Raw genomic sequence first — 12240 nt, forward strand, 5'->3', positions numbered from 1 at the left:
GCATACAAAATGCCACAGGACCTCTCTCACAGGCAAAATATAGGAAACACAATTCCTGGGAGCCTCAGTGGGAGTGAAAGAAACCTCATGAATGAGTTGGCATATGAATCTGCTTCAAGAGTGAATGAAGTACAACTGTAATCTCAGCAACTCCTGAGGCTGAGGTAGGAGGATCTCAATTTCGAGGCCATTCTCAGCAACTTAGGCAACTGGTCTCAAAATAAAAAATAGAAAGGGCTGGGGATGTAGCTTAGTGGTAAATACCCTTAGGTTCAATCTCCAGTACCTAAGGAGGGGGGAGTGAATGGAGCCAGACACTGGGTATGGTGGTACGTGCCTACTAAAGTCCCAGTGACTCAGGAGGCTAAGGCAGAAGTTTGAGGCCTGCCTCAGCAATTAGCAAGACTCTGGCTCAATAAAAAATAAAAAGGGCTGGGGATGTGGCTCAGTGGTAGAACCCTTGGGTTCATCCCTGCCAGTATCATACACACATAGAATGAATGAGATTTTACTAGACAGGAAAGAGTATTGGGAACAAGGAGGATAGAGGGAACAGCATGAGCAAAGACAACACAAGAAAGGGTGAAAGAAGGCAGGCAAGGCGGATAGAACAGTGGGTGACCAGAGCTCTGGAAGGTCTACAGGGATGGTGTGCAGGCCAGAGGGGATGGCAGAGCCTTAGATGTCAGGGTGTCCTGGAAGGTGCTGATGGAGGGGTATGACTCCATCAGTTCTGAGTTCCAGAGGCCACTTTGACTCCAGGATGAAGGACGGCAGTGAGTAATTCAAGGAAGAGCCATCACAGGTGTCCTTGTGTCCGGGTGGAGGCCATGGGGCTAGAAGCAGGCCTGCAGTTGTGTGAAGGAGGGGAGGTGGAGCAAAGAGATGGTGGAGAGTGCGCAGGGCCCTTGAGGGATTCAGGTTTCGGGTAGGGATGCTTATGCAGCCAGTAGGCAGGGCCTCTGAGACTGCCAGTGCCCACTCTACCCCAGCCTAGGCCACTGGGCTCAGTGGGCTTAGGCTGGAAGGCCCCAGAGGAAATCTCAACCCCAGCTCCGATTCCCTGCCATTCCCAGCATCTGCCCATCCACCCTCCCTCTTGCGGCCAAGGCAGGACTTGATCTTTCTCCACTAGCTACGGAGCTGGGGGACAGCACAGGCTGCCACCAGTGAGCACAGATGCAGTATGCACCAGCAGCGAATGAGGGACCCTGCTGCCTCTGGAGGTCACAGGTGCCTGTTGTTCCCGCCTCTACTGACTGTGACCCCTATGATCAGGGCTCCAACATGGAGTCTGGAGTGGTGGGGCGACTGGCCATGCCTGATCAGTGCCTAGCCTTAGCTGCAAGGGAGGCAGGAAGATGGCTGGTCCTGGCATAGTTAGTCTAAGTAGTGGAAGCTGGGTTCTTCCTCATGAGTGGAGAATTCCCCACACAGAGGAGGAAGTTCCAGACTTTGGGTGGGCAACATGAAGGACGAATGTCTACTTATGGAGATGTTGTTGATAAATGATATAATCCATGTAAGTATGCTTAGCAAAACATCTAGGATAAGGAAGATACTCAATAAATGTTTCCTATTACCTGTGTGCTCATAAGGGCTGGGGGTGGGCCTGTGTTTTGTTCTCTCCGTGTCCCGAGGGCCTGTCATGGTACCTGGCGCACACTAGGAGCTCGACAAACGCTGGCCTGTGAGTATCTCGCCCTGCCCAGGGTCTGAGCTCTGCCCAGCCTTCCTCTCCTCTCCTTCTTCTTTGCTGCCCAGGCTGTGGCCATGGCATTTTCCAAGGAGGAGGCAAGTGCTGATACCAGAAAGAGGAGGAGGAGCAAGGGGCCCGCAGCTCCGCTCCAACACCAGCTCACTGTGACCGTAGGTAAGTCGCCTCTTCTCGCTTGGCCTGAGTTTCTCCATCTGCAAAATGGATTCAATAACCTCAGCTACTTCACATGTCTGATGCAAGGGACAAACGGAACGTGTGAAGCAGATTGCAAAGCGGCAAAAAGCCCTCAGCGCCCACCCCAGGGAGGAAGTCATGCCTGAGCAGTGTTAGGACCCACCCAGAAGATCAGATTTTGAAGAGGGGCTGAGGGGCCAAGGGGAGACAGGCAGGGAAACAGCCTTCCTCTTCCCTCAGTGAAAAGGGCTGCGCTCACATATCTGTGAACCAAAGCTATTTTTATGTAGAACAACTGCGATTATGACAGGGCCTCTTCCTGCAGGGGAAGGGTGGGGAGCGACCTGAGTCATCAGCGGGCTGCTGCTGCTGCTGCTGCTACTGCTGCTGCTGCTGCTGCTGCTGCTGCGCGAGGCCGAGGCCGTGGGTAGAAATCAGGCTCACCCCCAGAAGTGGCTCCTGGCCTCTGCCTGAGGAATGGGTGGACAATCTGCGCCAGGAAGGACCAGATCTGTCCTTGGGCCCCGAAATTTGCTTATCATGATTGATCTTCTAATGAGCAGCGAGCTGGCCCTCTGAGAACTGGAACAGGCAGAAATGCTGCCTGACACCCCTACTCCCCACTCTGCACAGGGTTGGCTGGCTGGAATTTTGGGGTGCTGATGTTTGGAGGCTTTACTTTTTTTTTTTTTTTTTTTTTTTGAAATCATCTGTCCATCACCCTGCAAGACAGAGATGGTTTGTCTCCAGGTTATTGACAAGGTGCTGGGGCTCTGCGAAGAGTCGTGATGGAGTCCCAGGGTCAAAAAAGCCAACAGGGAGAGTGATTCTTCTCTATACTGGAAGGACAGGGGCAGCCTTCCCAGAAATCAGAGCCAGGCCCTAAACAATGCACAGGATTTGGCTCTCTTGAGGAGCGGACAAAAGGAAGGGCATGTGACATAGAAGGCTCTGGCAGGGGCAAAGGCATGGAGTTGTGCGGCACCTGGCTTGTGCGAGGTGTGGTCGGGGAGGAACGGGGGCCGGGCTGGGGTTAGGAGGTCCTGCATGCCAGGCCCAGAGGAGTGTGCCTCTGGATGGGTGCAAGCAGGCCATCCCCCAGGTCATGCAGAGAGGGGAGGGCGGCCCAAGGGGCAGGAAGGATGGGGAAGAGAGGTGGAAGGGTGGCATCTCAGGCCCAAAGGAAACCAGGTATGTTTCCTGTGCTGGAGGCCGAGCCTCTCTGAGCTTTCTGCAAGCCCAGCCTTGGTCAGCACCAGCCAACCGCCTGCGCAGGTCGTTAGGGCCTTCTTAATGTTTTTTTGTTGTTGTTGGGGATTGAACTCAGGGATGCTTAACCACTGAGCCACATCCCCAGCCCTTTTAATTTTTTATTTTGAGACAGGGTCTCACTAAGTTGCTTTAGGGCTTTGCTAAGTTGCTGAGGCTGGCTTTGAACTTGCAATCCTCCCGACTCAGCCTCCCAAATTGCTAGGATTACAGGTGTGTTATACCTCTCCCAGCCTTCTTCTCTACCTTCTTGGAGGGCCTCCTCTATGCCAGTACCTTTGCAATCCGTCCCTGCAAGGTGAATATTCTCACCCCACTTCATAGGGATGGAACTGAGGTTTAGGGAACTGCCCCGGGTCACAGAGCCCTCTGGAGCACCTTGCGGGGTCCTTACCAACATCCTTCAGCAAAATAATCCTCTCTGAGTCCTGCTTTTATTGGTTATTGGGGATAGCAAACAATAACTTCCTTTCTTCCAGGTAAAGGGGACCCTGAGGGCTGCCTCCCAGGCATCCCAGCACAGAGATCCTCAGAGATCATCTCGTCTACTCTACATGTTACAGATGGGGGAAACTGAGGACTGAGAAGAAGAGATTTGCTTGGGGTCTTACAAATGGTGCTAGAAGTGATTGGTCAGTCTCTTTTGAGACAGAGTCTCTCAGTGGGACTCTAACCTTGTGGGTTGGAACATAGGATTGGGGGATGAGCAGTCTGTGGGACAGGGACTAGCTTGGGATTTCTAGGAGGCCAGAGCTGAAACTCAAACCTTTCATCCAGCTCGGAGTGCTTCATTCTACTTAGGAAAAAATGGTCCTTCTCAGGATATTTTACTCCATCTGCCTGAAAAGTGTGTTAATAATCATGCAAATTTTGGTGATTTCGGTGATGATGAGGGGACTAGAATTGTGCAGTGCACAATACACACAACTGCACAGAGGGCAGGTTGTGTCAACTCTGTCCACTTCTCTATCCCTTCCTTCTCCTCCTTCTTTCCTACAGAGCCAGGGACAAGGCATAAGAGAGGGAAGGGAGGAGGAGGGCAGTTAGAGAGGGAAGGAAAGGGTAGGATTATTTCTGCACACATAAACCGAAACCAAAAGTGGAGGCAGGGGTGCTGTGGAAGGCAGACCTGCAGCAAGGCTGGGGGCAGGGTCCTTGCACCTGAGGGCAGCAGCCTGATCTCAAGCGCCCTGCTGCAACCTGGGTGCTGCCTGGACCAGTTTGCCCTTCCTGCTGACAAGAGGTGTGTGAGACGGGTCTGTTTCTAGGATTCTCAGGCCCCTCCAGCCCTCGCAAAGCCCAGCTCTGGGGTTTGGAAAGGGAAGGAAGGCTCACTTGCTCAGGCTGCCTAGCTCCCTCTGGCCTGAGAGAGGGTGACTCTCTGCCTTGGTGGCTCAAGAGTCTGTGTAGACATGCATACACCCACAAGGATGGGGACAGCTGGCATCTGTGAGGTCCCTATTTCCCCAAGTTACACTTTGGATATGTGGAGGAACGTGAATTTTTGTGACCTGATGTCATTTAGGTGTCACAATGTTGAATTCTTTGGGGCATTGATACATACTCTCTCTTTTTTTAAAATATATTTTTGGTTGTAGATGGACACAATACCTTTACTTATTAATTCGATTTTATGTGGTGCTGAGGATCAAACCCAGTGCCTCGTACATGGGAGGCAAGTGCTCCACCACTGAGCTCTAGCCCCAGCCCCGCTGATTCGTTCTCTCTCTCTCTCTCTCTTTTTGATACTAGGAATTGAACTCAGGGGTACTTGACCACCAAGCCACATCCCCAGCCCTATTTTGTATTTTATTTAGAGACTGGGTCTCACTGAGTTGCTCAGCACCTTGCTTTTGCTGAGGCTGGCTTTGAACTCACGATCCTCCCGTCTCAGCCTCCAGAGCCACTGGGATTACAGGCATGCGCCACCGCACCCAGCTCCCACTGATATGAAACAGAATGTTTGAAACTTGTTTAAGTTACCATTTCGGTGACATTTCTATCCAATGGACTAGTTGTAAACCCAGATGCCAGCCCTCCCTGGATGCTTCCTGGGTCTTCTATGTAGGGGGCGTGCCTATCCCGGTGCTGTGGCTCCTAGCTCCAGACTGGCCGCCCTTCAAGGCAGAAGACTACATTTAATTCACCATGTCATCCATGGCGACAGGAGGCCTTCACCTGTGAGGGTGGAAAGGGCCAGGAAGAATGGCACAGGGGGGATGGCCAGGTCGGGGCGCAGGGAACCAGGCTCTACCATTTCCCAACCCTGTGGCCTGGGACAAGTGATATTTCTCTCTGAGTCTCGGTTTCACCTGTAGACGGGAATGAGTTAAACAGCTCAGCATGTACTCTGGGGTAGGCACCGAATAAAGCTTATCACTTCCAGTTATTTATGCAGAAAGTACTTAGAACTCCAACATGCTAGGGACACAAGGTCAGGTGAGGACGTTCTGCCTTGAGAAGGGAAGTGACTGGCTAACATCACCTGCAGGTGAGTGGCACAGCTTCCACCCAGAGCCACTTTCAATACAGTCCTCTGTATGGGAAAGGGCTCAGCAGAGCACTGTTATCAATGGAGGCCAGGCCTCGCCAGCCCGGAAGGCCTTGTGGCCTGAGTTCAGGGTCTCAGGCAACGGGAATCCAGCTAGAGGGCCCCACACAGGATGCCACGGGAGGAGGCCTCCCAACCCAGGATTCTGAAAGACCATGTCCAACCGGAGGGAAAAGGGCTGCCAAGGGCTCCAAGGAGAGGCTGGGCCACCCCTGAGCAGGTTCTTCACTCAAGGCCTGGTCTGCCCCCACACAGGCCTGGAGCCTACAGGGAAACCAGCCAAGCAAGTGGTGGAAGAGGAAGCCCGTCCCATTCAGGGCTGGCTGACCCTCAGCTCCAGCTGAAGGGCAGGGGTCTGGGAGTGCCCTGAAAGCAGGACACTGATACAGGAACAGTCAGCCTGCTGGCTGCCTCTGAGGATCAGGTATCACTTCCGTTCCCAGTGCCTCAGGGGCTGTGTCCTCTCTTCCACCCCAGTCCAGGGACCAGAAAGCAGCCAGCTGCAGGCAAAGGGGTCTATGACTCAAATGAGGACCCCTCCTGGCAGACACTAGCAGACCCCTAGTTCTGCCAGAGGAGATGGGTCTGCAGTGTACAGCCTTGGGAACTGCACATGTGCACCTCCCCAGACCCCCATATACACCGAAGGACAGGGAATAAGGGTCAGGCTGGGTGGATATAGGGATTCCACCCAAAGCACAAAAGCCTTGCTAAATACAACAGACCATGAACAATGAAGCCACCCTCGTCACCTTCCTCCTACACTCTACAGCAAATCCTGCTGGTTCCATCTCTACACCAGCCTCTTCTCATCCTTCCCACAGCCTCTGAGCCTTTCCCATCTTTCCTGGGATGATGCAGCACCCCCTTCACCAGCTTTCCTGTTTCTACCCTTGTCCCCATGGTCTGTTCTCAACCCAGCAGCCAGAGTGACACTGTTAAAGGTCATGTCACCACTTAGTTCAAAGTTCTTTAGTCCTCCTCACTCTGAAAAATGCTGAGTCCCCACCTCCAAACGCTCTCCTCTTTGCTGCTATTTCCCACTCCATCCCTCTGTTTGCACCAGCTCAGCTTTCTTTTTGTGTGTGTGGGGAGGCAGGGAGGCTGGGATTGAACCTGGGGCCTTGCCCTTGCTAGACAAGAGCTCTGCAGCTGAGCTACCTACACAGTCCTTTGTACCAGGGACTGAACCCACGAGCACTTAACCACTGAACCACATCCCTAGCCCATTTTTATTTTTTATTTCAAGACGGGGTCTCACTAAATTGCTGAGGCTGACTTTGAACTTGTGATCCTCCTGCCTCAGCCTCTGGAGCCACTGGGATTACAGGCATTTGTCAGTGCGCCTGCTTTCCTTTGGTTTCCTTGTTTTTCTTCCAACAGGTCAGTCACAACCCCACCTCCAGCCTTTGTGCTGGCAGTTTCCTCTGCCTAGAACATTCTGCCCATAGCTATGACCCTACTGCCTTGCAGCCTGCTCAAATGTCACTGTGCTTCTCAGCATTCAACAGAGCACAGCACTCAAATTAAGTTTATTCAAGGATGACTTACAGATGTGAAATATGGCTAAGGAAACCCCAAGGGACAGTGCAGTGCCTGAGCCCTGAGCTACGGTAGGCTTTGCTATTCCCAAATTTGGCTAGATGTAGCTGCTGCAATTAGGAAGGAGAGAATGGTGGGAGCGGAGCACCTGTCAGGAGCCACGACTCTGTAGGGAGGCGACAGGGATGAACCCCACCCCTAGCTCAGCCCTCCCTTTTGGCTGAACCCAGCCAAGGCCAAGATACCAGCCTTCAGGCCAGCTTTCCCTAGGGGTCTGAGGCCAAGTGGAAGTCCCCTAGCATGGTCACCCTGGGGAATGAGACCACTTCCTACCCCAACTCCCAATTCTCCCTCCTGGCCCTATTTTTCCCCATAGCACTTGTCTCCCAATATATCTACATATTTATTTTGATAATTTTTATAGCTTATGTCTGTAAGCTCCAGGAGGGCAGGAAGTTTGTTCTTTTTAATTCTCTGCTGCAATCCTTTGTGCTTAGAACACTGACTAGCATACAGTAAGTACTCAATAAATAATGGCTGGAAAAGTGAATGCCCACTCGGTCTTCCTGGTATCTTGGGAAAGCCTTTGGGGCCCACGTGAGCCCCTGCCTGGGGAAGCAGGGCCGATGCTGCAGTCGGGGGCTCCAGAATTGGAAAGGGGCCCTCAGTGCTTGGGCTGGGCAGGAAGGTGGGCCTGCAGGGCTGTGCCCACAGCAGCCTCCTGTTCCTGTGGTTCTGCAGCAGGTCCCTGCCTCTCCCCAACGCTGTGACTTTGAGACCAGTAGGATTTTCCTCAAAGGCGTCACTGTGTTTGGTCTCTGCAACAAGGTGTGGCTCTGGGAAATCTACTCATGAATCAGCTCTTTGAGGGCACATCTGGCTCCTCTCCTGGGCCTTCAAGGACTGCTTACATGAGGGAGTCCTGCAGCGGGAGGCTAGGAGCTGTGTTCTAGCTCTCTGGAATGCCAGGGGTGCATTCTTAGGTGCTAGCACCCTGGAGCCTCCTTGGGAGGGCCTGGCCAACCCTCACTAAGCCTCTATGTCCTCTGGGAAAAAAGATTCCCTATAACCTCTTCAGTCATAGGCTGGGCATTTTCTCTACTGGATCTATATACTGAGAGTGATTCTGATCCAAACACAGATAGGATTTGGGGAAGAAGCCTTGGAAAAATGAACATTCATCTGGAAAAATGAACATTTGAGACTAGCATGAAAATTCTGAAAGAGGAAAGGGACATATCTTCCAAAATACAGAAGCCGTAGAGTATAAGACTGATAGTTTGAACATGTAAAAATGAAAAACCTGAATCAAAAAGGTTGTCAAAGAACAAAGTCAGAACTGGGTGTAGTGATATTCCTGTAATAATCCTAGCAACTCAGGAGGCTGAGGCAGGAGGTTTGAAAGTTTGAGGCCAGCCTGGGCAACTTAGTGAAACCTTGTCTCAAAAAAATAAAATAAAATAAAAAAATAAGAGGGCTGGCTATGTAGCTCAGTTTTAAAACCCCTTTAGGATCAATCCCCAGTACATCCCCCTAAATAAATTAATAAATAAATACCATACATATATGACCACTACAAAAAACTTTATCAGATAAAGGGGTACTCTTTAAGTAATATTTGAAAAAAGGGCAACCAAATTCAAATGCAGTCCAAGAATATTAGCAGAAAATTCATAAGAAGAGAAAAATTTTAAACAGTAAATACATGAAAAGATGCTCACTTTCACTCATCATTAAAGAAACATAAAGCAAATGCTGAGGATGTAGCTCAATGGCAGAATGCTTAGCTAGCATGCATGAGGCCCTGAATTTAATTTTCAGTGTCTAAAAAAAAGTCTAACAACAAAATAACAAAGAAATACCATTTCAACTGCCAGACTGGAACCAATTCTTTAGTCAAAGTGAAAATAAAAGTATTTGGAATAGTATCCACATTTAAATTTACCCTTTGACTAAAGAATTGAGACTTCTACAAATCTAACCTTTGGAAATACTTGCACGGTGCACAAAAACTTCCATACTAAAAAAGTGCAACACAGCTCTGCTCACACACAACAGGATGAAACTAGAAATAATCCACATGTTTATCAGCAGGGTACTGATTATATTAATTCGGTATATTTAGTTAATAACATGTAGCGCGCCTGCTGAAATCCCAAGACAAGTCCCACTCAAGGTCCTGTGAGCCTAAGGTAACACAGAGTAGTTAAGGGCATAGACTGGCTGGGAGTGGCAGCACAGGCCTGTAATTCCAGCAGGAGGATCCCAAGTTCAAGGCAAGCCTTTGTAATTTAGTGAGACCCTGTCTCAAAATAAAATTTTAAAAAGGCTGGGATGTAGCTCAGTGGTAGACCCACTTGCCTGGCATGCAATCCTTAGGTCTGCAAAAAATAAAGTAAAACAAAAGTATCTACCAGATTGTCATTCTGGGACTGGGAAAGGAAATCTGATAAATGAAGGCTCCAAGGCAGCAGTAGGAGAACATTTTTAAAGACATGGACTCCTACTGTACTTCCTATTCTGATTCTTGCTATTTCTTAGTGATTCTTCCTACCTCAGCACTCACTCCTTTGTTTTTAACAACTGCTCAGCATTGCTTTATATGGCTGTATCACAATTTATTTCACCATCCCCTATTGATGGGCCATTGGGTTGTTTCCAGGTCTTTCCTACAGTTCAAAAAAAAAAAAAAAAAAAAAAAAAATATATATATATATATATATATATATATATATCTATCTCAGTAGACATCTCGCACATTTATCTTGTTCACTACTGCTATCTTTTTGTAGTACATATTCTAAGAGATGGAGTTGTCAGCATAAAGGGGATGTACATTAAAAAAAATTCTGATAACTGCTGTCAAATTGTTTCAGTATCAGTTCCCATCTCCACTTCCACTGCTGTTTGTTTTCATAACTTTGCTGTCTGTTTTTACAGGCTTTTTTTTTTTTTCTTAGATAAACTTTAGTAACATTTTGCCAAGTCTTATCAGGGGGTATTTTTGAATGAATGCAGGGATGAATCAGTCACCCATCTCCGCCTTGAGAAGGTCACAGTCTGGCAAGGATTCCATTGTGGGTAGGTGCTCTGGGGGAGTTGGGGGAACAGGAAAGAGATCTGCAAAAGAGTTCCCTCTAGCAGGCCAGGCATCAAAGACTGGGAGCGCCCAGGCAAGAGCTGCTCCTGGATTTGGAGCAACCTGGGAGTTTCCATGGAGGTTTCCTGCCTAGGATTTGTACTGGTTATAGAGCACTTTCTGGAACACCAATTTGTTGAATTCTCACGGTAGCCTTTTGCATTAGGTAATATCTCCACATTCCAGATGAGCAAACTGAGACCTGCAGGGTGAAGGTCTTGCCCAACTCCAGCCTCGGAGCTTTTTGTTTGTTTCTTTCTCCTCCTAGAGATTGAACCCAGGTCCTCCTTGCACATGCTAGATAAGCCTCTATCACTGAGCTACATCCTGAGATTTTTTTTTTTTTTTTTAAGTCGCCATAGAGACTGTCAAAAAATGCCAATGCTGACTATATTGCAAGTTGTTCACACTGGGATATTGGGAAAAGATTTTAATTAGCAATAACTGTGCTTCAGATAAACTTCATTGATTATGATACAGCCACTGGGCAAAGCTCCAAGACCTTCTGTAAAATTTTTATTTTGAGAAAGAGTCTCACTTAAATTGCCCAAGGTGGCCTAAATTTGTGATTTTTTTTCTATGATTTAATCTCTATAGTAACTAGGATTACAGGTGTCCCACATCTTGACTAACTGGCTCAGCCTCTCAGTTCTTAGCTCCCCTTTTCCTTTCTCTTTGCCTTGCTTCCCCCTATGACCATCCTTTTGTCTCACAAGCAGAACCCTGGGCTTTGGGCACTACCCAAGGACACTGCATATGGCAGTACCCACTTTATGTGTGTGTGTGGAAGGGGGTACTGGGGATTGAACCCAGGGGTGCCTTCTCACTGAGCTACATTCGCCAGCTCTTTCTATTTTTCATTTTGAGACAGAGTCTCACTAAATTGCCCAGGTTGGTCTCAAATTTGTAATCTTCCTGCTTCACCCTCCCACAGAGCTGGGATTACACTGCACTACTATGTCTGGATGTGCTCCATTTTCCAGAGGCCTGGGAACAAGAACCTTGTGTCCAGGTGCACTGGGCTGTTAGGGCAGAGTTACCAAATTGCAGGACCCTGCCCCTGCTCTGGGACCCAGATCACAGAAGCTGCCTCACTCCTCAACCCAGGAGCCCAAGTCAGCCCATCTTTTCTCCAGGCAAACACCTCTCTCCCACCTGTTAGTTTCAGAATTCAGCGGTTCCCTTTTCCTAAAGGTTTTTAAAATACACTGTCCTTTGGCAGGGACTCACAGCAGTTTACAAATTCTCATTCTCTTATCCCTAGTTAGAAAGTCCTGAGGCTCCCGGGGAAGATCCTTGGAGAAGGTGTTAGAAAGGGTAGTGGGAATCAGACGGGCAGTTAATCCCACATTAACTTAAATCTCGTCGCCAGGCCTCTACCTTATCCTGTCCCCAAAGTCTTGAGTCCTTGGCCTGGTGTTCGGTACCCTCACAGGCAATTTTCCGGAAAACCTCAGAAAATAGCGCAGCAGGAAGCACGGCGGGGAGGCGCCTGTTGGGGGAGACTCGGAGCAAGTGGACTCCAGGAGAAGCCTTTCACGGCGGATCCAGCCCATGTGGCTCAGGATAGACAACATCCTGTATCTCTAGCCTCTTCCTTTTTGCGCGGCTCTGGCCCGAGTCACCATCGTGCTAGTCCTGGGGACAGATCATGAGTGCACACAACTATGGAAATTACGGTATTGTCAGACAGCGGCTCTTCCCTGGTTCTGGCTCCCCCTCTCGTTAACAACAGGAACTGCAGCGGGGTCCTGCGCCTCCGCCCGCCGCCGCGGAGTTCCGGGAGTGGGTGGGCGGGGGGAGGTTCAGCGCAGAGAAGCTGGACGCTCTTGTTGGAAGCCTCGT

General features: G+C 49.6%; 1 non-coding gene across 1 annotated transcript; it reads right to left on the reverse strand.

The window, feature by feature from the left end:
• Positions 1-10748: 10748 nt before the first annotated feature.
• Positions 10749-10890, reverse strand: LOC143396234 (U4 spliceosomal RNA). The gene has a single exon (XR_013091087.2). It is a non-coding gene; the product is annotated as a U4 spliceosomal RNA (small nuclear RNA).
• Positions 10891-12240: the final 1350 nt, after the last annotated feature.

Source organism: Callospermophilus lateralis, chromosome 3, assembly GCF_048772815.1.
Source record: "Callospermophilus lateralis isolate mCalLat2 chromosome 3, mCalLat2.hap1, whole genome shotgun sequence".
In the NCBI taxonomy this organism is placed as follows: domain Eukaryota; kingdom Metazoa; phylum Chordata; class Mammalia; order Rodentia; family Sciuridae; genus Callospermophilus; species Callospermophilus lateralis.